Consider the following 24,963-nt stretch of genomic DNA (forward strand, 5'->3'; position numbering starts at 1 on the left):
AAATAAGATAAAAGATAGACCCGGGGGGCCATAGGTTTCACTAGTGGCTTCTCTCAAGATAGCATAAGTATTATGGTGGGTGAACAAATTACTGTCGAGCAATTGATAGAAAAGCGAATAATTATGAGATTATCTAGGCATGATCATGTATATAGGCATCACGTCCGCAACAAGTAGACCGACTCCTGCCTGCATCTACTACTATTACTCCACATATCGACCGACTCCTGCCTGCATCTAGAGTATTAAGTTCATAAAGAACAGAGTAACGCATTACGCAAGATGACATGATGTAGAGGGATAAACTCAAGCAATATGATATAAACCCCATCTTTTTATCCTCGATGGCAACAATACAATACGTGCCTTGCTGCCCCTGCTGTCACTGAGAAAGGACACTGCAAGATTGAACCCAAAGCTAAGCACTTCTCCCATGGCAAGAAAGATCAATCTAGTAGGCCAAACCAAACTGATAATTCGAAGAGACTTGCAAAGATAACTCAATCATACATAAAAGAATTAAGAGGAGATTCAAATATTTCTCATAGATAAACTTGATCATAAACTCACAATTCATCGGATCTCGACAAACACACCGCAAAAAGAGTTCACATCAAATAGATCTCCACGAGAGAGGGGGAGAACATTGTATTGAGATCCAAAAAGAGAGAAGAAGCCATCTAGCTAATAACTATGGACCCAAAGTTCTATGGTAAACTACTAACAACTCATCGAAGGGGCTATGGTGTTGATGTAGAAGCCCTCCGTGGTCGATTCCCCCTCCAGTGGAGCGCCGGCGAAGGCTCCAAGATGGGATCTCACGGATACAGAAGGTTATGGTGGTGGAAATTGTGTTTCGGTGGCTCCCTAGATGTTTTCGGGGTACGTAGGTATATATAGGAGGAAGAAGTACGTCGGTGGCCGCTCGTGGGGCCCAGGAGACAGGAGGCGCGCCCAGGAGGGGTGGGCGCGCCCTCCTATCTCCTGGCCACCTCGTTTGTTGCTTGACTTGCACTCCAAGTTCTCCGGATCACGTTCGTTCCAAAAATCACGCTCCCGAAGGTTTCATTCCATTTGGACTCCTTTTCATATTCCTTTTCTTCAAAATACTGAAATAGGCAAAAAAAACAGCAATACGGGCTGGGCCTCCGGTTAGTAGGTTAGTCCCAAAAATGATATAAATGTGTAAAATAAAGCCCATAAACATCCAAAAGGGGTAATATAATAACATGGAACAATCAAAAATTATAAATACGTTGGAGACGTATCAAGCATCCCCAAGCTTAATTCCTGCTCGTCCTCGAGTAGGTAAATGATAAAAACAGAATTTTTGATGTGGAATGCTACCTAGCATATTTCTCAATGTAATTTTCTTTGTTGTGGCATGAATGTTCAGATCCAAATGATTCAAGATAAAAGCTTATAAAACACAAAAATAATAATACTTCAAAGCATACTAACAAATAATCATGTCCTATCAAAATAGCATAGCCAAAGAAAGTTTATCCCTACAAAATCATATAGTTAGGCCATGCTTCATTTTCATTACACAAAATACTCCCATCATGTACAACCCCGATGACGAGCCGAGCAATCGGTTCATACTTTTTAACGCGCTTCAACTTTTTTCAACTCTTACGCAATACATGAGCGCAAGCCATGGACATAGCACTATGGTGGTATATGGTGGTTGTAAAGACAAAAAGGAAGAAGATAGTCTCACATCAACTAGGTGTATCAACGGGCTATGGAGATGCCCATTAATAGATATCAATGTGAGTGAGTAGGGATTGCCATGCAACGGATGCACTAGAGCTATAAATGTATGAAAGCTCAACAAAAGAAACTAAGTGGGTGTGCATCCAACTTGCTTGCTCACGAAGACCTAGGACACTTTGAGGAAGCCCATCATTGGAATATACAAGCCAAGTTCTATAATGAAAAATTCCTACTAGTATATGAAAGTGACAACATAGGATACTCTCTATCATGAAGATCATGGTGCTACTTTGAATCACAAGTGTGGAAAAGAGATAGTAGCAATTGTCCCTTCTCTCTTTTTCTCTCATTTTATTTTTTCTTTCTTTTCTCTTTTTTTCTTTTTTTTCTTTGGCCTTTTTTTTTCTTTTTGGCCTTTCTCTTTTTGTTTTTCTTTTTTTTCTTTTTTCTAAAGTCCGAAGTCTCATCCCGACTTGTGGGGGGAATCATAGTCTTCATCATCCTTTCCTCACTCAGACAATGCTCTAATAATGAAGATCATCACACTTTTATTGATTTACAACTCAAGAATTACAACTCAAAGCTAGAACAAGATATGACTCTATATGAATGCCTCTGATGGTGTAACGGGATATGCAATGAATCAAGAGCGACATGTATGAAAATTATGAAGGTGGCCTTGCCACAAATACGATGTCAACTACATGATCATGCAAAGAGCAATATGACAATGATGGAACGTGTCATAATAAACAGAACGGTGGAAAGTTGGATGGCAATATATCTCAGAATGGTTATGGAAATGCCATAATAGGTAGGTATGGTGGCTGTTTTGATGAAGGTAAATAATAGGTGCAATACCGGCGAAAGTTGCGCGATATAATAGAGGCTAGCAAAGTGGAAGGATGAGTGTGCGTATATCCATGGACTCACATTAGTCATAAAGAACTCATATACTTATTGCAAAAGTCTACTTAGCCCTCGAAGCAAAGTACTACTACGCGCCCCTAGAGGGATAGATTGGTAGGAAAAGACCATCGCTCGTCCCCGACTGCCACTCATAAGGAAGACACTCAAAAGAGCACCTCATGCAACAAATTTGTCACACAACTTTTACCATACGTGCATGCTACAGGACTTTCCAACTTCAACAAAAGTATTTCTCAATTTCATAATTACCCACTAGCATGACTCTAACATTACTACCTTTATATCTCAAAACAATTATCAAGCATCAAATTGATCATAGCATCCAATTCACTTCCTATGATAGTTTTTATTATACCCAACTTGGATGCTCATCATTCTAGGACCAAATTTGTAACCATAGCAAATACCATGCTGTTCTAAAAGACTCTCAAAATAATATAAATGAAGCATGAGAGACTAGCAATTTCTTCAAAATTAAGCCACCACCATGCTCTAAAAGATATAAGTGAAGCACTAGAGCAAAAACTATCAAGCTCAAAAGATATAAGTGAAGCACAAAGCATATTCTAGCAAATTCTAATCTAGTGGGCTTCTCCCAAAAGTTGTGTACAACAAGAATTATTGTGGTAAACTAAAAAGCAAATACTAATAAAATACACGACGCTCCAAGCAAAACACATATCATGTGACAAATAAAAATATAGCTCCAAGTAAAGTTACCAACGAACAAAGACAAAAGAGGAGATGCCTTCCCGGGGCATCCCCAAGCTTAGGCTTTTGTCTATTCTTGAATATCTTGGGGTGCCATGGGCATCCCCAAGCTTAGGCTTTTGCCACTCCTTATTCCATATATCATCAAAGCTTTACCCAAAACTTGAAAACTTCACAACACAAAACTCAACAGGAAATCTTATAAGCTCCGTTAGTGAAAGAAAACAAAACCACCACATAAGGTACTGTAATGGACTCATTCTTTATTTATTTTGGTGTTAAACCTACTATATTCCAAGTTATATATGGTCCATACCCTTAATACTAGCCACAGATGCATCAAAATAAGCAAACAACACACGAAAAACAGAATCTGTCAAAAACAGAACAGTCTGTAGAAATCTGTAACTAACGCAAACTTCTGAAACTCTAAAAATCCTACCAAAATATGACGTACTGTAACATTTGTTTATTGATCAGCAGCAATAAGAATCAATGCAAAATCATGTTTCTGTGATTTACTGATTTTTTTTCTCGTGAGTGCAAAGTTTCTGTTTTTCAGCAGAATCAAATCAATTATCATCATAGGTTATCCTATAGGTTCTACTTGGCACAAACACTAATTAAAACATGAAAACACATCTAAACAGAGAGTAGATGCAAAATTTATTACTAAACAGGAACAAAAACAAAAAACACAAAGAAAATTGGGTTGCCTCCCAACTAGCGCTATCGTTTAACGCCCCTAGCTAGGCATAAAAGCGAAGATAGATCTAAGTAGTGCCATCTTTGGCACTTGATTCATAGGTAGCTCGCATGATAGATTCATAAGGTAATTTGACTTTATTTCTTGGAAAGTGCTCCATGCCTTTCTTTAATGGATATTAGAATATAATATTCCCTTCCTTCATATCAATAATCGCACCAATCGTTCTAAGGAAAGGTCTACCAAGAATAATAGGGCAAGAAAAATTGCAATATATATGAAAAACGATAAAATCTACGGGAACCAAATTACTATTTGCAACAATGAGAACATCATAGATTCTTCCCATTGGCTTTTTAATGGTGGAATCCGCGAGGTGCAAATGTAAAGAGCAATCATCAAGATCATGGAAACCTAGAATATCACATAAAGTTTTCGAAATCGTGGAAACACTAGCACCCAAATCACACAAAGCAAAACACTCATGATCTTTAATTCTAATCTTTATAGTAGGTTCCCACTCATCATTAAGTTTTCTAGGTATAGAAACTTCCAAATTAAGTTTTTCATCAAAAGATTGCATCAAGGCATCAACGATATGTTTGGTAAAAGCTTTATTTTGACTATAAGCATGAGGAGAATTAACAACGGATTGCAACAAGGAAATACAACTTTCTAAAGAGCAATTATCATAATAAAATTCCTTGAAATCCGAGATAGTGGGTTCAATACTATTTAAAGTCATGACCTCTCCAATCCCACTTTTACCAAATTTAGCATCAAGATCTAAAAACTATGAATTCTTGGGACGCCTTCTAACTAAAGTTGACTCATCTCCAGTCCCATTATTATCAAGATTCATATTGCAAAACAAAGATTAATAGGAGACACATCAATTACTTTAAGATCTTCATCATTATTTTCATGGAAACTAGAAGAACACACCTTTACAAAGCAATCTTTCTTAGCACGCAATCTAGCGGTTCTTTCCTTGCACTCATCAATGGAAATTCTCATGGCTTTGAGAGACTCATTGATATAATGCTTAGGAGGAGTAGATCTAAGTTTAAGAGAATCAACATCAAGCGAAAGTCTATCAACGTTCCTAGCCAAATCATCAACTTTGAGCAATTTTTCTTCAAGAAAAGCATTAAAATTCTTTTGAGAAATCATAAATTCTTTCACACTAATCTCAAAATCAGAGGGAATCTTATTAAAATTACCATAAGAATTATTGTAGGAATTTCCATAATTATTAGAGGAATTACTAGGGAACGGTCTAGAATTAAAGTTTCCTCTATAAGAATTGTTTCCAAAACTATTCCTACCAACAAAATTCACATCCATAGATTCATTATTACTCTCAATCAAAGTAGACAAAGGAATATCATTGGGATCAAGCGGAGTATTTTTTAGTAGCAAACAACTTCATAAGTTCATCCATCTTTCCATTCAAAACATTGATTTCTTCTATAGCATGCACTTTTCTACTAGAAGATCTTTCGGTGTGCCATTGAGAATAATTAGCCATAATATTATCAAGAAGTTTTGTGGCATCTCCTAACGAGATTTCCATAAACGTGCCTCTCGCGGCCGAATCTAAAAGATTTCTAGAAGCAAAGTTCAATCCGGCATAAAATTTTTGTATGATCATCCATAAATTCAAACCATGAGTAGGGCAATTGCGAATCATCAATTTCATTCTTTCCCAAGATTGGGCAACATGCTCATGATCAAGTTGTTTAAAATTCATAATATCGTTCCTAAGAGTGATAATCTTAGCGGGAGGAAAATACTTAGAGATAAAAGCATCTTTGCACTTATTCCAAGAATCAATACTATTTTTAGGCAAAGACAAAAACCAAACTTTAGCACGATCTCTAAGTGAAAACGGAAATAACTTCAATTTAACAATATTATTATCCGTATCTTTCTTGTTTTGCATATCACACAAATCAACAAAGTTGTTTAGATGAGTAGCGTCATCTTCGCTAGGAAGGCCGGCGAATTGATCTTTCATAACAAGATTCAGCAAAGCAGTATTGATTTCACAAGACTCAACATCATTAAGAGGAGCAATCGGAGTACTAAGGAAATCATTATTATTGATATTGGAGAAATCACACAATTTGGTATTATCTTGTGCCATGGCAACAAGTAATCCAACACACAAGCAAACAGAAAAAGGCAAGCGAAAAAGAGAGAGAGAGAGAGATTGGGAAAGGGAGAGCAAATAAAATGGCAAGGGTGAAGTGGGGGAGAGGAAAACGAGAGGCAAATGGCAAATAATGTAAATGCGAGGGAGATGAGTTTGTGATGGGTACTTGGTATGACTTTACTTGAGCGAAGACCTCCCCGGCAACGGCGCCAGAAATCGCACGTTGGTGGGAGGTCGAATCTTGACTTGACTTGGTTGAAGCCTCCCCGGCAACGGCGCCAGAAATCCTTCTTGCTACGTCTTGAGCTTGCATTGGTTTTCCTTGAAGAGGAAAGGGTGATGCGTCAATAGTAGCGTAAGTATTTCCCTCAGTTTTTGAGAACCAAGGTATCAATCCAGTAGGAGGCTCCTCAAAAGTCCCATGCACCTAAACACACAAACAAAGAACTCGCAACCAACGCAATAAAGTGAGATCCGATAGAGATAGTATGATAAGATAAATATATTTTTGGTATTTTATAATATAGATGCAAAAAGTAAAGATGCAAATAAAATTAGATTGAAAGCAAATAAGATAAAAGATAGACCCGGGGGCCATAGGTTTCACTAGTGGCTTCTCTCAAGATAGCATAAGTATTACGGTGGGTGAACAAATTACTGTTGAGCAATTGATAGAAAAGCGAATAATTATGAGATTATCTAGGCATGATCATGTATATAGGCATCACGTCCACAACAAGTAGACCGACTCCTGCCTGCATCTACTACTATTACTCCACACATCGACCCACTCCTGCCTGCATCTAGAGTATTAAGTTCATAAAGAATAGAGTAACGCATTAAGCAAGATGACATGATGTAGAGGGATAAACTCAAGCGATATGATATAAACCCCATCTTTTTATCCTTGATGGCAACAATACAATACGTGCCTTGCTGCCCCTGCTGTCACTAGGAAAGGACACCGCAAGATTGAACCCAAAGCTAAGCACTTCTCCCATGGCAAGAAAGATCAATCTAGTAGGCCAAACCAAACTGATAATTCGAAGAGACTTGCAAAGATAACTCAATCATACATAAAAGAATTCAGAGGAGATTCAAATATTTCTCATAGATAAACTTGATCATAAACCCACAATTCATCGGATCTCGACAAACACACCGTAAAAAGAGTTTACATCGAATAGATCTCCACAAGAGAGGGGGAGAACATTGTATTGAGATCCAGAAAGAGAGAAGAAGCCATCTAGCTAATAACTATGGACCCGAAGGTCTGTGGTAAACTACTCACAACTCATCGAAGGGGCTATGGTGTTGATGTAGAAGCCCTCTGTGGTCGATTCCCCCTCCGGTGGAGCGCCGGCGAAGGCTCCAAGATGGGATCTCGCGGATACAGAAGGTTACGGCGGTGGAAATTGTGTTTCGGTGGCTCCCTGGATATTTTCGGGATACGTAGGTATATATAGGAGGAAGAATTACGTCGGTGGCCGCTTGTGGGGCCCAGGAGACAGGGGGTGCACCCAGGAGGGGTGGGCGCGCCCTCGTATCTCCTGGCCGCCTCGTTTGTTGCTTGACTTGCACTCCAAGTTCTTCGGATCACGTTCGTTCCAAAAATCACGCTCCCGAAGGTTTCATTCCTTTTGGACTCTGTTTGATATTCCTTTTCTTCGAAATACTGAAATAGGCAAAAAAAACAGTAATACGGGCTGGGCCTCCGGTTAGTAGGTTAGTCCCAAAAATGATATAAATGTGTAAAATAAAGCCCATAAACATCCAAAAGGGGTAATATAATAGCATGGAACAATAAAAAATTATAGATATGTTAGAGACGTATCAAGCATCCCCAAGCTTAATTCCTGCTCGTCCTCGAGTAGGTAAATGATCAAAGCAGAATTTTTGATGTGGAATGCTACCTAGCATATTTCTCAATGTAATTTTCTTTATTGTGGCATGAATGTTCAGATCCAAATGATTCAAGATAAAAGCTTATAAAACATAAAAATAATAATACTTCGAAGCATACTAACAAATAATCATGTCCTATCAAAATAGCATAGCCAAAGAAAGCTTATCCCTACAAAGTCATATAGTTAGGTCGTGCTTCATTTTCATTACACAAAATACTCCCATCATGTACAACCCCGATGACGAGCCGAGCAATTGGTTCATACTTTCTAACGCACTTCAGGCTTTTTTCAACTCTTACACAATACATGAGCGCAAGCCATGGACATAGAACTATGGTGGTATATGGTGGTTGTAAAGACAAAAAGGGAGAAGATAGTCTCACATCAACTAGGCGTATCAACGGACTATGGAGATGCCCATTAATAGATATCAATGTGAGTGAGTAGGGATTGCCATGCAACGGATGCACTAGAGCTATAAATGTATGAAAGCTCAACAAAAGAAACTAAGTGGGTGTGCATCCAACTTGCTTGCTCACGAAGACCTAGGACACTTTGAGGAAGCCCATCATTGGAATATACAAGCCAAGTTCTATAATGAAAAATTCCCACTAGTATATGAAAGTGACAACATAGGAGACTCTCTATCATGAAGATCATGGTGCTACTTTGAAGCACAAGTGTGGAAAAGAGATAGTAGCAATTGTCCCTTCTCTCCTTTTCTCTCATTTTATTTTTTCTTTCTTTTCTTTTCTTTTTTTTTCTTTGGCCTTTTTTTTTCTTTTTGGCCTTTCTCTTTTTTTTTCTTTTTTTTCTTTTTTTTAAAGTCTGAAGTCTCATCCCGACTTGTGGGGGAATCATAGTCTTCATCATCCTTTCCTCACTCAGACAATGCTCTAATAATGAAGATCATCACACTTTTATTGATTTACAACTCAAGAATTACAACTCAAAGCTAGAACTAGATTGCACCCATGCTAGACGTTTTTGAAACGCGGCTCTGGACTGGCTTGACATCAATCGACCGGAGTTGCACCCACTTACATGGTCTCGGGATGTTATTTGTGATCCTATGTTCTCTGAGTCCGAGAGAGCAAAATTGGTTACTGTCATGTGGGCGATCTGGACCTCAAGAAACAATGCCACGCATGACAAGAAGGAACTTGATCCTTTTCAGTCCATGAAGAAAACCCAAGAAGCTCTAACTGTGCTTGAACTACCTCGCGACCACGCGCGAATTTTGCCGGGACATGGTTGGAGACCGCTGGACTTGGGCTGGATCAAGATCAACACTGATGGTAGTGTTGCAATGGAAGCTAGAAGGGGAGGGGCAGGTGGAGTCGCAAGAACACACTCATCCTTCCTAGCTGCATGGTGCAAACCTTACCCGGGAATCACAGATCCTCTTATAGCCGAAGCACTCGCTTTACGTGATGGTGTTCTCTTTGCTCATCTTCGAGGCTATTCTGAGGTTGTTTTCGAGTCTAATAATTTGGAGATTATGAATCTCTGGAACACGCGTCACAATGTTCGTGCGGTCGTGGTGCCTATCTTGTCCGAGATTAGGGAGCATGTTATTTATTTTAAGTCTTTTGTAATTCAGCATGTAGGGAGGTCAGCTAATGTTTCGGCTCACCTTTGTGCTAAACAAGCTAGCACCCTAGATGTAACCGAATGTTGGATGGACTCCATTCCGAGTCTTCTTGTAACCAGCCTCTCAGCTGATTTAGCTGGAGCTGTTGGTGTTGAATAAAGAGCTCCCAAATTTCCCTGCAAAAAAAAGTTAGCTGAAGGCCATCTCTACCAGTTCTTCTGCATCCCTTTGCTTATGTTCCGCCAAGTCATGACTCCAAATTTTGAAAAAAAAAAGTAAAGGCAAAATCACAATTACACTTTATAGTAAAGTATAAGGGTAAAAATACCGAAAAAAACTAATATCAATGTTTGTCGGTGCAACATTAGGTAAGTTGGGTGCTTTTGCTGCCTTAGGTGCTTAGAATTTTTGTTAGAAAGGACCACATACGCTATCATATTGGCAGAAAAGACCACCCGCATACCATATTGACAGAAAAGACCACGTACGCGGTGGCGGCAGGTCTGGCAGCCGACACGTGGCACCTGCCGCCACATGTGGAGGCGGCATGACCTGCCGCCACAACCTCAGGCGGCAGCTCGGCTTCAATAGATTTTCGTCCGACGCAGCAACTCGCAACGGGATAGAAGGAGGTGGCGGGCAACTCCTACAGCGCGACAGCCCGTGCAGCAGCGCGACGCGACGGCCCCATACAAAGCAGTCAAAAACAACTCGGCCGCTTCCGAGTTTATGCGCCGCTGCTTGCACCCGATCCAATACTGCCTCGCTCTTTCATTTTCGCTCCCCAAGGCTGAGGAAAATGTCGAGCATGTTGGTTCCTCCATTGCAAAGTTTTTCCACGCACATACTAGTATTTGTTTCTACTGCAGCACATGGCTTGATCAGGACTAGCAGTACTAGGTAAATAATAAAACATGTCAAAACTATGATAGGAGAGCAGGAATTAGCGTCACTGTACTGCCGCAGCAAAAAGGAGCTGTTGGGCCCGCCACCTATTCCCGTTCCATCGGCAGTAGCTGCATGGGCCGAAAATTTGTTGCAGCTGAGCTACCGCCTGAGGTTGTGGCGGCAGGTCTAGCCGCCGCTGGCCGTGGCGGCAGCAGCCACGTGTCAGCTGCCGGGCCTGCCGCCACAGTGTACATGGTCTTTTTTGTCAATACGGTTTGTAGGTGGTCCTTTCTGTCAATACAAAAGTGTGTGTGGTCCTTTGTGACGAAAAATCAGGTTTTGTTAGAAAGGACCACATACGCTATCATATTGGCAGAAAAGACCACCCGCATACCATATTGACAGAAAAGACCACGTACGCGGTGGCGGCAGGTCTGGCAGCCGACACGTGGCACCTGCCGCCACATGTGGAGGCGGCATGACCTGCCGCCACAGCCTTAGGCGGCACCTGATTTTTCGTCACAAAGGACCACACACACTTTTGTATTGACAGAAAGGACCACCTACAAACCGTATTAACAAAAAAGACCATGTACACCGTGGCGGCAGGCCCGGCAACTGACACATGGCTGCTGCCGCCACGGCCAGCGGTGGCCAGACCTGCCGCCACAACCTCAAGCGGCAGCTCAGCTGCAACATATTTTGAAGTTTTGTTAGAAAGGACCACATACGCTATCATATTGGCAGAAAAGACCACCCTCATACCATATTGACAGAAAAGACCACGTACGCGGTGGCGGCAGGTCTGGCAGCCAACATGTGGCACCTGCCGCCACATGTGGAGGCGGCATGACCTGCCGCCACAGCCTCAGGTGGCATCTTGGCTTCAACAGATTTTCGTCCGACGCAGCAACTCGCAACGGGATAGAAGGAGGTGGCGGGCAGCTCCTACAGCGCGACAGCCCGTGCAGCAGCGCGACGCGGCGGCCCCATAAAAAGCAGTCAAAAACAACTCGGCTGCTTCCGAGTTTATGCGCCACTGCTTGCACCCGATCCAGTACTGCCTCGCTCTTTCATTTTCGCTCCCCAAGGCTGAGGAAAATGCCGAGCATGTTGGTTCCTCCGTTGCAAAGTTTTTCCACGCACATGCTAGTATTTGTTTCTACTGCAGCACGTGGCTTGATCAGGACTAGCAGTACTAGGTAAATAATAAAACATGTCAAAACTTGGAGAGGAGAGCAGGAATTAGTGTCACTGTACTGCCGCAGCAAAAAGGAGTTGTTGGGCCCGCCACCTATTCCCGTTCCGTCGGCAGTAGCTGCATGGGCCGAAAATCTGTTGCAGCTGAGCTGCCGCCTGAGGTTGTGGCGGCAGGTCTGGCCGCCGCTGGCCGTGGCGGCAGCAGCCATGTGTCAGCTGCCGGGCCTGCCGCCACGGTGTACATGGTCTTTTTTGTCAATACGGTTTGTAGGTGGTCCTTTATGTCAATACAAAAGTGTGTGTGGTCCTTTGTGACGAAAAATCAGGTGCTTATCGCATAGAAAAGGTCATACGTGTGCGTATTTGTATCGTAGAGGTGATGGTGCGTATTGGTAGTTGTGGTGTATCATACGTGTATGTATGTATGTATATTATATGTGTATCACACGTGCATACTCGGTTGGACAATGCCGGGTGGGGACGGACATGTCAACCCAGCGTGTGGCCCGCGCCTCCCTGGCACGTACGGAGCCCGGACCAGCTAGCGTCATCGCCACCAACACGTACGCTCTTCATCGATGGGCGTTGGGCGAGCATGCAAGCAACGAGCGAAGTGTAGCAGGGCCACCAGGAGACGGGACCCGAGGTTCATTCTCGGCGGCGCCGCTGCACAGGGTAAGGTTCTCAAACGTGGCATCGAGCAGGCCCCAAAGTCGCCGTCGCATGCATCCACGTTCCCGTCGCCTATCTCTCTGACTGGTGGGTGAGTCTTTCTCTCCCCGAGCAGATTGGGCTGGCCTGGAACGCAAGACAGCGTCCCTGCCACTGAGCGAGAGCGTCCCCGCCCTCCACAGCCGTGCGTCACTCCGGCGCTGGCGTCCACCGCACCTCTCGCGCCCCGGTTCGCTCCACTCCGACCGGTCCGGCCACCTCGTCTTCCGCCCTGGTCCCGCCTCCCTCTCTGGCACCGCCGCTTGCTACTGCCATGACCTTAAGCCCAGATCTGTTTCCTCCATGGCCCGGCTGGAGGGAGAGAGGCCGATTGTTTCCGGGCTGGGGATCTCGGAGGGCTCGGCGGAGTCCGACGCCCTGCCGGCGGTGGAGTCTGTGCCACGGTCGGAGGCCTCTACCGCGGTGTGGGAGCGACCACCTCCATCCAAGAAGGAGCTCTGGCGGCTCCGCCACGGCGAGGGAAACCAGGCGGGTCCCTCCAGGGCAAGGCATGGTGGACCGCCGCCGTTGTGTGTGGAGGTGATCCCGGAGTTGAGGGATAGGTGCTTCCGGTGTCTTGAAAAAGGCCACTTTCGCCATGACTGCACCAACCTGGAGGTCTGTTTCCGGTGCGGGATGCCTGGCCATGGCTCCCGTGACTGCAAGCGGCCCAGGAGCCCGTCCTCTACTGATGAGCTCATGCGTGAGGCTATCGCCATGGTGGCTCGCCGCGCCTCCCCGCGGGTCAGCCCGGATCGCCCGGTGGCTCGCGCGGCCGCCCCGCCGCCGCCGCCCCCGCCGATTCCATGGGCGGCCGAGGTGGCGTGGCCTCGGCTGGCGCCCCCCAGGCTCCAGGTCGCCATGGAGACGGATGAGGGCGAATCGGAAATCGACGTGGTCCGGCGTTCGCAGTCCATAGAGGATCTGGAGCGTCAGCTGCGCTTCGCCATGGTCGCCTACGTGGGCGGTGCTCGGCGGAGGCTGGCACCACAGCGGGTGCTTGAGGTTCTGGCGGGTAATCTCGACATCACGGAGGATCAAGTCTCGGTTCACAAGTACAGGCCGGAGGATTTCTTGGTGGTTTTTGCCTCGGCGGCGATCAGGAACAGAGTTGCGGCGTGCCCGGAGGTGGAGTTTCAGGGAGACCAGCTGCTTTTTAGGCCATGGAACCGGCAGTCGCAGGCAGTGCACTCGATCTTTGGCTTCAAGGTTTGGATCGTCATGGAGGGGATCCCTCCCCATGCTTGGGAGAGGGAGATGGCGGAGGAGCTGCTTGGGACGGCCTGCAAGGTGGACTCGGTGGCGCCGGAAACTAGCTCCAGGACGGATCTCTCTGCTTTCAGGCTGACGGCGTGGACTGCCAATTCGATGATGATCCCTTCCCTTTGCTGGCTCGCCATCCTGAAGCCCGGATCGGAGATGCCCCCGCCGCTGTTGCAGTACAAGGTCCTTATCCACATTGACGCGGTGGCGGACTTCAAGGAAGCAGGGGAGCCTTGGTTCTTGGGCGGCTCCTCGGACAGTGGCCAGAGTGGACTGCCAGGCTCACCGGACGAGTTCAGAGATGGCAGACAGGGCTCGAGGCCGCGACAGCTAGTTTGGCAGTTCGGTGTGCGTGATGTGCGAGGCGGTGAGCTTGGGCGCGAGGCTAGCGGCGGCGGCCATGGTGGTACGGCGAGGTGCTCGGCGGAGCCAGACTGGCGCCTGCCCCCGATGGCCCCCACCCCAGTCACCCTGCCTGGTGGGCCACCTGTGAGGTTGTAGGATAGGGTGATGGCTCGGAAGTCAGCTTTTGACCGCCTTTTAGGTCAGCAGATGGGTGGGGACGCAAGGGAGAAGGTTCCTGAGTGCAGTTTGAACAGGGTTGGCGCGATGGCTACTGGACAAGTGGTGGAAGTGCATGTGTTACCGTTGGAGGAAGGCGCGACGAACCGGGTTGGGCAGGATGGGGATCCTCAGGCCGACAAACTAATGGCAGCGGGACAGTTGCCTCTCCAGGGCACGCCTCGGGATAGCATGGCGACGGTTGCATCGGGGGGGTGCGCAGGCCCTGTGAGCCAATGGTGAGCCCCCTGCGCTCAAGGGAGAGCAAGGCGTTCCCCATGGGTTCTGGGGGAATGGACCCACCTGAGAATCTCGTGTCTGGCTCAATGCAGGAGGACAGGAATCAGTTGGTGGGACCCGCTGGGCCACCTATGGTGAGGGAGAAAGACAGGACTGGCGAGCTACATGATAAGGCTCCGGCCTTGGGCGGAGAGCCATTAAAGGAGGGCCATGCAGTGGCCACCGAGGGTGGGGGCCATGACGGGAATCATGCACATGCATCATGCATGGAGGCATGCACGTACGGCGCCACAGATTACATTAACAAGGTCGTGGAGGGCGATCGCTCTGAGGATTTAGATGGGATCAGGCAGCAGCAGATGGCCATTGTACCTGTTGAGCCTGAGCTGCACAGGGAAATGGCTGCTGCTGGCTGTGACGAGCAATCTAGTGACGAGACGGCAGGCATGACGATGCAAGAGGCCCAAGCCTATGGCAAGCTGAAGAGTTTTTGCTCCAACATCATCAAAAAACTTGCTCCTCCACTGCTGAAGGAGGTGCAGGCTACGCAGTTGCGTCCGGATGCAGAGCCATTCACGCCCAAGAGAGCTATGCAATCTTCGAAGAAGGCTACGGGACCAAGAAGAACTAAGGAGAATCCGGCGGAGAACGTGCTGCTCCATGCCCTTAGCATGGTTCCGGAGGATATGGTGGTCGATGATGGGGTGGTCCATGAGCTCAAGGCTCTATTTGATTCTCCACTGCGGGAGCAACATGTGAGAATCATTGCTGCTCTCTTCAGCAAGACCATCCCATCGGCGGTGGATTTGGAGGCGAGCAACTCGGTGATGATCTCCGTCAACTAGGAGGTGGGAGGTGGGGTGGGTGGCAGGTCTCTCTATGGATCTACACCCCCAAGTGTTGTGCTGGAATGTTCATGGCCTGAACAATCCGGCAAAGCGCAAGGCTGTGAGAGAATTCGTGGGCACGGTGAAGTGTAACTTGGTGTGTTTCCAGGAAACCAAAATGGATGTAATGGACCATTTCATTGTTATGCAATGTCTAGGGCCATCTTTTGATGGCTTCACTTACTTATCGTCCCAGGAGACGAGGGGTGGCATCTTATTGGCGTGGGATAGCTTGGTGTTGACGGTGGACACTTTCTAGTATAACGCTAACTTCATTACGGGTCTGGTACACACAAAGATTGGAGACCCTTGGTGGATTTCGGTGGTTTACGGGCCACAAGGTGACGAGGAGAAGTGCCAGTTCTTGCTGGACCTAGACGCGAGACATGCGAGGAGTCCGGGGCCGTGGATGCTGCTGTGAGACTTCAACATGATACTTCATGCCGCGGAGAAGAACAATAATAACCTTAACAGAACGATGATGAACAAATTCAGGCAGTTTGTGGCTGAAAAGAGCTCAAGGAGATGTACATGCACGGCCATAAATTTACGTGGTCCGATGAACGAATGATGCCGACCCTCACCAAGATTGACCGTGTGCTTATTTCGGTGGACTAGGAGCTAGAGAATCCTGCCTATCAGCTGCAGGCGCTCTCTACTAGAGTTTCAGATCATGCACCTTTGCATTTGTCCACAAGCGCTAGCTTCTGCCCAAAGAAAAGGTTCCGCTTCAAGCTTTTCTGGACGAGAATGGATGGCTTCGAGGATGTTGTGAGAGATGCCTGGGTGTGTGATGCGGGCATTGTTGATCCATATAAGAGGTTGGATGCTTTGTTGTGGAACACGGCTAGCCACTTGCAAGCGTGGGGCCAACGCAAGTTAGTCAATGTGAAGATGCTCATGCGGGTGGCCACTTGGGTCATTCATAGGCTGGACGTAGCCCAGGAGAATAGAGTTCTGCAGATGGAGGAGGCGTGGCTACGAAGAACACTGAAACATTCGCTCCTTGGTTTGGCCGCGCTCGAGAGAACTATTAACCGGCAAAGGTCGAGGCTCAAGTGGATCAAAGAGGGTGACGCCAACACCAAGCTGTTCCAAGTTGTGGCCAATGGCAGAAGGACCAAGAACTACATCCCTCATATCAAGCATGGAGGCGAAATCATTACGGGCCAGGAGAGAATGGTGGACACATTCGGGGAGGTGTACAAGCAACTGATGGGCACGGCACAGGCCAGGGATCACACCCTCAACTTACAATACCTGCAGATGGAGCCGGCTGAACTGAGCATGCTTGAGGAGATCATCACGGAGGAGGAAGTTTGGCAGGTCATCAAGGAAATGGCACCGAATCGTGCACCGAGACCGGATGGTTTCATCGGAGCGTTCTTCCAAAAAAACGCATATGTGGGGGACACTAAACTGGACATCATGGCCGTGATGCTTAAGCTATATGTGGGGGACACTGGGGGCTTTTCTAAGCTCAACAAGGCGCATATAATCCTCATTCCAAAAAAACCGGATGCGGAGGAGGTTGGGGATTACCGGCCGATCAGTTCAATCCATAGCATCCCCAAGCTCTTCGCTAAGGTTCTCGCCAACCGGCTGCGCAGTCAAATGCCGGAGATTGTGGCCATGAATCAATCTGCGTTTATTAAAGGAAGGCATCTGCATGATAACTTCTTGTTGGTGCGGCAAGTGGCGCGGAAGATTCATGCTAAAAGAGTCCCAGGAGTGTTCATGAAGCTGGATATCTCAAGGGCTTTTGACTCGCTATCATGGACTTTTTTGTTCGAGGTGATGCGGGCAAAGGGTTTTGGGCAGAGATGGATGACTTGGATAATGGCAATTCTGCACTCGGCTAGCACCAAGGTGGTGGTGAATGGTGTTCCGAGAAGGAGTTTCTTGCACGCCTGCGGTCTACGCCAAGGCGACCCAATCTCGCCAATGCTCTTTGTCATTGCCATGGATGCGCTAACGGCGCTTGTTCACAAGGCCTCAGATTTGGGAGTGCGCAGCTCATACACCGGCATTTCGTCGCTGCAAAGGATTTCGATCTATGCGGATGATGTAGCGCTGTTTGTCAAGCCTTCGTGGCAAGACTTGTCGGCCGTTCGGAAGATGCTGGACGTGTTTGGAGAGGCCTCCGGACTGAAAGTTAACTACCGCAAATCATTGGCGATTTTGATCCGAGGCGACCAGGAGGACAAGGATCGAGTGGCTGGATTACTGCACTGTGGGCTTGCTGAATTTCCATGCAAGTATCTTGGCCTACAGCTTGCCATCAGAAGCTTAACGCGGGCCGAATGGATGCCCATGCTGGACCTAGTCCGGAAGGTGATTCCCGCCTGGCAAAGAGGCCTTATACAGCGGCCCAGTCGGCTTGTTTTGGTTCAGTCTGTCGTTGTAGCTAGACCGGTGCACCACCTGATGATTACGGACGCTCCAGTGTGGGTTTTCGAGGAGATGGATAAATGGATGAGGTCGTTCTTTTGGGCTGGTAAGGAGAAAAGCAATGGAGGACAATGCCTGGTGGCTTGGGACTAGGTCTGCAGGCCGAAGCAGTTGGGAGGTCTAGGGATTAAGAACTTGAAGGCCCAGGCCCTAGCCTTGAGAGTGAGGTGGGAGTGGCTTAGGAGAACTGACCCCGGCAGACCATGGCAAAGTTTACCTATGGCGGAGGATCACAACGCAAGGGCCGTGTTCGACGCCATGGTCGGGATTGAGGTTGGGAGGGGTGATAGCGTCCTGTTCTGGAGGGACAAGTGGGTACACGGGTTCGGCGTAGCTGACATCATGCCTCGCTTGATGGAGACGGTGCCAACGAGGATTGCTAACAGCCGGACCGTTCATCAAGCACTCGCGGAGGACAGGTGGTATGAGGACTGCGAAGCTACTGCTTCCTTCACTGCCCAATTACAGTGCATGCACCTTTGCCATGCGCTGGCATCGGTGCACCGAGACGAGAATGAGCCAGACAAATTTGATTGGCCGGCGACGACCACGGCGACCTACTCGGCCCAATCGGTCTATTCCTACCTCTGCTCGGGGCTCCAGAGATCACCGACGGCGGCTTGTACTTGGAGAAACTGGGCGACGCTCAAGTGCAAGCTATTTATCTGGCTAGCGCTGCAATACAGATTATGGACATTAGACAGAAGAGCACGTCACGGTCTGCAGGACCAACCATCTCCCTGCTTCACGTGCTTACAAGCAGAGGACAATGTTGATCACATTCTGGCCAAGTGTACTTTTGCGCAGGAGGTGTGGCACCGAGTGTTTGACATGCTAGGCATCAATGCTCTAGGAACAACTCAGAATGACACCTTCTCGGACTGGTGGATGAGAGAAAGGAAAAAATTTAGGGGAGCAGACAGAAGAGGTTTTGATACGCTGGTGATGGCCGGGGCTTGGATACTTTGGAAGCAAAGAAACGCAAGGGTGCTCAATAGACACGATCAACAAAAGCCGGCACCCCTTTCTACTAACCTAGTGCTCGATGAAATCACGACTTGGCACACGGCAGGACGTGGAGCGGGACGTCTACAACGATTCGTGAGGAGTTAGTCTAGCGCGCATGGAGTTGGAGTAGGTGTGTGTTTCTCATCCTGGGTTGTTCGCACCCGAGATGAGCCTCTTGTAAATAACTCTCTTTTTGTCTATAAAGATATGGTACGCCATTGGCGTACTTTCAAAAAAAAGTCTTTCTCTCCTACGCGCGCGACGTGAGCGGGTGGACGTGTTAAAGAAAATACTGAGCAGTCTTTGCATTTGTTAGCTGCAGTGTCCAAATGCATCTAACAAAACGAGTCAACCCAAACCAAAGCAAGCAGTAACAAGTACTCCCTCCGTTTTTATTTAGTTCGTTATTAGCTTTGGTAAAAATCAAGCTTTGTAAACTTTGACTAAGTTTATAAATAAAAATATTAACATATACACTAACAACCCAACATCATTAGATTCATTATTGAATGTACTTTTACAACATATAGATTTGTTATGGTAAATATTTATATTGTTTTCTATAAATTTGATCAAACTTTACGAAGATTGACTTCAGTCAACTCTAATATGCAAAGTAAATAAAAACGAAAGGAGTACTAAAATTTTTCTAGGGATTAGGACAAGTCATGACCCCTGTTTTATAAAAACAGTTACCTGAAGAATTAGGACGCGTCTGGGATGTATGAGCAGCAGTATTAAACACAGAGTCAAACCCATAGTAGTTAACCAGCACCTCCCCTTCTCTCTCTCTACTTCTCCTTGCAAGGGAACAAGATGAGGAAGCAAGGTTGAAGAACAGGAGCAAACAGAGCTTTTTAGATCATGATCCCAAGATGTGAGTACAGTAGTACAATGATATGATCGTCGATCGCCCACGCGTCGATCGGACGATGCGTGCTGCCACTGCCCCCGGCGATATATGAGGCGCCACGGGGGAGCGTCGCCGCCGTCGGGCGGGAACCTGACTCTCTCACCCGGGTGCTGAACCTCCCTCCCTCCCCAGCAACGCGCTCCGGAACCTCGAGGTGCTCGTCGCTGCAGTTCCTTCCAGGCCGGCTTCCTTCAACACCTTCCTTCTCCGGGACGTGACTGTTGGAGGCGCTCACCGGTCTCCAGGAGCTCTCGCGGTGCCGCCCCGAAACGGCTAGCTCCGCGTACGTGCTCAACCCCCGGAACAACACGTTCGCGGGCCAGCGACATCGATCGGCCTAGACCTTGGCGCGCTCAAGTCAAGAACGTCGACCTCGGTGTCAACAACTTCACGGGGCCCAATCCATCCCGGCGAGCCTCCCCGAGTGCAGGGGCATGACTTGACGGCACTTGTTTTGTTTGGGGCCATCCTCCTCCGATCCTGGTTTTGCCGGCCGACCCTGCGCATCGGCGTCACTGTGAACCTCGACGCGCGGCACGCCGATCGAGGGTCAAGAAGCCGGCCAGCCGGAGTGGGTCGCCGCCAGCGGGAGGCTGGCCTAGGGCCGAACAGTTGGTCGGCGTGGCTGCATCCGAACCGGAAATCGTCGGGGTCAGCGTCAGCTTGTCGGAGCTGTACGTGCTGGTGCTGTTGGAGCCGTGGCCATACTCGACAAGGTACTGGCAGAGCGACGAGCAGCCATTGAAGACGTCACGGCCGAGCCCCAGGTGGCACTCCCGGAGTACGTTACAGGAGAAGGCCGAGTACGTGGCCGATCTGCATGGCTGGGTCGAACACGGAGTTCTTCTGGCGGTGGCATGGCTCCGGGACGGGGCACGGGCGGCACAGCACCCACGAGACTGTTAGAAGTATAATTATGTTTAAGTTAAAGATAGGATTGGTTTAAACCATGTACGACTTGTCCCCTACTTCAAGTCTCTCTTACATATTGTACTTTATATATATCCCACACCTGGGTCAGATCAATACAACAACAGAATTATTAGTCATCCTATAATTTCTACATGGTATTAGAGCGGTTAGTCTCACGACGCCGGTCCTAAGACCTTCCACCACTTCCGCAGTGCGCCGCCCCCGGGGAGATCAATCTTCTCTCCCTGGGGGCGCGGCACCCGATCAATCAGAGATTAGATCGGTTCTTGTAGTTTAGATCAATTTCTTGGATTAGATACAAAAATTCAAAATTCCAGTTAGATCAATTTTCCTTGGCCACAAATAAATTCCTAGATCTCCACAATCCTATGTCCGCTGAAAATTTGTGCAGATCAATCGTTAATGTGTGCAAATACGGCGACACAAGCGGCTGCTTCTCCATCACATGCGCCGGCCGGGTCATCCGATGCAAGCGACAACATCAAGCACCAGCAGGCACCAGTCGGCTTCCAGCCCGCTTCGATCCGATCGCCATCGACTCTGCCTCTGCACCGAGCACCACACCGCCCGCCAGAGAAGTCTGGGATCGCGGGAGGGCGTCTCCCGCCCAGATTTCCATCGCGAACGAGTGCGCGGATCTCCCGGCGACGTTCGCGAGCGACTTCAATCGGCTTCCTCCCGTAGGCGCCGCTTCCGATCTACGTCGACCCGATCGAGGCGGATCACGCACACAGCTTGGATCCGATCTACAATGGTCTCAGGCTCACGCGCAGGGCGCAGCTACCCCGATCCATGCGGCAGCGACGGCGGTGGTGGCGGCGCCAACCTACTTCGGCAGCCGACACATCGTCGAGCCATACAAGTCTACAGCCAGCCACGAGCCGTCCGAGCGAACTACATCGAGCGCCCGAGTCTTCCCCGAGCCGGCCCCACAAGCTTCGTCGAGCAGACCAGAATCGTGTGGCTTCTCCGCGGCGGCACGTGCATGGTTCAGCAGGCGCGCACGGCTTCAATCAGCGACCACCTGCGGCGGCGCGGGACTCCGTCCAGCTCAGGCGCAAGTCAGCTTCGACCCGGCAGGCAACGTGAATGCAAACATCACTCGGCCACATATGCATGGACGTGAGGCCCAAGAGATTACATGGTTGCATGCAGGTTATTCATCGATGCTAATTACTTAGGGTTTCCGGCTGCGATCAGATGCAATCCTTGAACTCGCTGCACCTCCAACCGGCCTCCTGCGCACACGGACTCCATCGAGAGTTATGTTCCACAAGACCACGACGCAAGAGTTTGTCTCGGATCACGGAAGGGCAATATGCCAGCATCAACCGCGGGCGCCCCAAGCACGCTACATCGACACGCCATCTGCACAGTTATTCTTCGTCGAGCCCAATATCAACACCGAGTTGCATCATCCACATGCCAGGCCGGTGTGGAATGTGTGCAATTCTTCATCGACTTCTTCAGCACGACACGACATCGACACCCCGTCGTCACGAGGGACGCCTCCAAGCGACGCATCATTGTCGACATGTCGTTGCATCGCCGACACTTCACCGCCAATGTCTTCATCAACATGGTCTTCACCAACATCATCGTCGACACACCGCCACCGTCTCGTACACAAGATGGACAACTAGCGTCCTCTGACAGATTTTTTCTGCAAGACGCGACCATGACGACGGCAATGATCGCGTCACGACGACGGCATCGACCGCGTCATCCACGACAACACGACTGCATCGACACGGCGTCACTCCAGTGACGACCCTACACGACCACACGGTTCTGGCAAAACTGATGTGTGCTCGATGGGCTTCCTCCGGTCTTGGCAAAATTGGCGGACTCATCGCCGACGGCACCCTCTGACATCTGCAAGATGTATCGTCCACGTCTGCAGCCCCGTCATAGCGCATTTTTTTGCGCCTCCGGCTGTGTGCGGTTTCATCATCCACGACGACCACACCATCGACCACGGCTACATCACCATGATCGGCTACCTAGACATTGACATTGATGACTACGTCTACAGCAACTCATCGGCAACAACTTCAGTCAACAGCGTCCGCGTCGTCACTACCGTCCACGCCACTCCCGCTGTGACTGCGGGAGGGAATAGAGGAGAAGGCATGAAGGCACCAGAAGGGGACGCAGTCACCGCCCTAGGTGCCAATCCATCAGAGACGCAGTTGATGATGGCGCGGCGGAGAAGACGACGAAAGCGCAAGACTTCAAATCCAGTCATACTCGTCCGCTTCACTCCCGCTACGACTGAGGGGGAATGTTAGAAGTATAATTATGTTTAAGTTAGAGATTAGGAGTTAGAGATAGGATTGGTTTAAACCATGTACGACTTGTCCCCTACTCCAAGTCTCTCTCACATATTGTACTCTATATATATCCCACACCTGGGTCAGATCAATACAACAACAGAATTATTAGCCATCCTATAATTTCTACAGAGACGTTGCTGAGGTGTCGATGTGCATGGTCTGGGTGATCGCTGGCGTGCCGAGCCCCACGGTGACCACGTATATCTATTAACTTCCGGGCGGGGGGGGGGGGGGGGGGGGTGGGGCGTCGAGCAGCCGTACAGTACGTCGAAACCATCACGACACGAAGACGGGACGCCAAGGCACCGCGCCGTCGAAACCACCTGCAGACATCCTCTGCGCCTGTCAGATTCTCCTTCATTGACCTGTCCATCGGGTCCGGCGGCCGGTGCTCTTCCTTAAGCTCGATATCGTAAAGGCATTTGACTCAGTGTCTTGGCCATATCTGCTGGGCATGCTGCGCGCGAGAGGGTTCGGCAGACGTTGGTGTGAGTGGATGTCTATGATGCTGTCAACTGCCTCCTCCCGTGTGCTCATCAATGGCCATGCGGGGGAGCTTATCCAGCACCGGTGTGGCCTTCGACAAGGTGACCCGCTCTCGCCTTAACTCTTCATTCTGGCGATGGAGCCGTTGCAGCGCATCCTGGATCTCGCCGTCCCCGCGGGAGCCATCTCGCCGCTCAGAGGAAGGATCCCTCGGTTCCGCACCTTGCTCTACGCGGATGACGTGGCTCTCTTCCTCAATCCCGTCCGAGCTGAGCTGGCCATGGTGCGCGCCATTCTCACCTCCTTCGGACTGGTCTCGGGGCTGCATGTCAACTTCTCCAAGATTGTGGTCTTCCCAATCTGCTGCGAGCTCCAGGACGTGCCCAATATCGCCGAACCGCTCGGGGCTGAGGTCTCCTCCTTCCCTTGCAAGTTCCTTGGCCTGCCTCTTTCCCTCAGGCGGCTACGCAAGATCGACTGGATGCCTTTGCTGGACAAGATCCGGGCGCGCCTGGCATTCTGGAAGGCCACGCTGCTCTCCATGGCAGGCCGATTGGTCCTCTTTAGGCCAACTCCACCGCGCGAACCTATCATGTCCGCCCCCGTCCGTTTGGGGTAAAAGGGACAAACGAGACGGCCCAGCGCGCGCAAATGGACTTTTGTCCGCTTTCGACCCATCCCCGGCCCAAGTTTGCGCCGGTTTTAGGGTGAAACGGACAACGCGCGGACGGGCGGGACGCGCGCTTGTCCTCCCCTGGCCCGCCTGTTGATGGGAGAAACTAAAACCCCCCACGCCCATTTGGCGCCATTTGCCCCAAACCCTCCCACGTCCCTCCCGCCGCCCCCTCTCTCCCCCGTCCATGGCCGACGCCCCGCCGAGTTCCGGCGGCCTGGCCGTCGACCCGCCCGCAAAGGTGAAGAAGAAGGCGCCAAGAAAGCCGCGGTCGGAGTGCACGCCGGAAGAGATCGCCAAGTTGGACGCAGAATCGGAAAAGAGGAGGGAACGGAGAGCGGTCGTCAAGGTCAATGCCGCCGCGGCCAAGTTCGCCGCCCAGCGCGAGGAGCTGGATGCCGCGCGGCGCAAGGCCGCTGCCGACGAGAAGGAGGACCTCGTCAACAAAGCGCACGCCATCCTAATGCTTGGTATGGGTCGTCCTGCCGGGTTCCCTGCAGCAGCCGTCGGCCCGGCGAGCACATGCTCGTCGGTCGCCCGGCCTACGCACTGCCAGTCGCCGACGTCGCGCACCGCGCCCATGTCGCTCGGCTTTCCTCCGCCAAGGCACGACGGCCAGACCCGTTTCTCGGGGTCGCCGGACGTGGGCTTGTTCGCTCATCCACACCGCGCCCCGCGGCCGTCATCG

This window comes from Triticum aestivum, chromosome 4B (assembly GCF_018294505.1).
Source record: "Triticum aestivum cultivar Chinese Spring chromosome 4B, IWGSC CS RefSeq v2.1, whole genome shotgun sequence".
NCBI lineage: Eukaryota > Viridiplantae > Streptophyta > Magnoliopsida > Poales > Poaceae > Triticum > Triticum aestivum.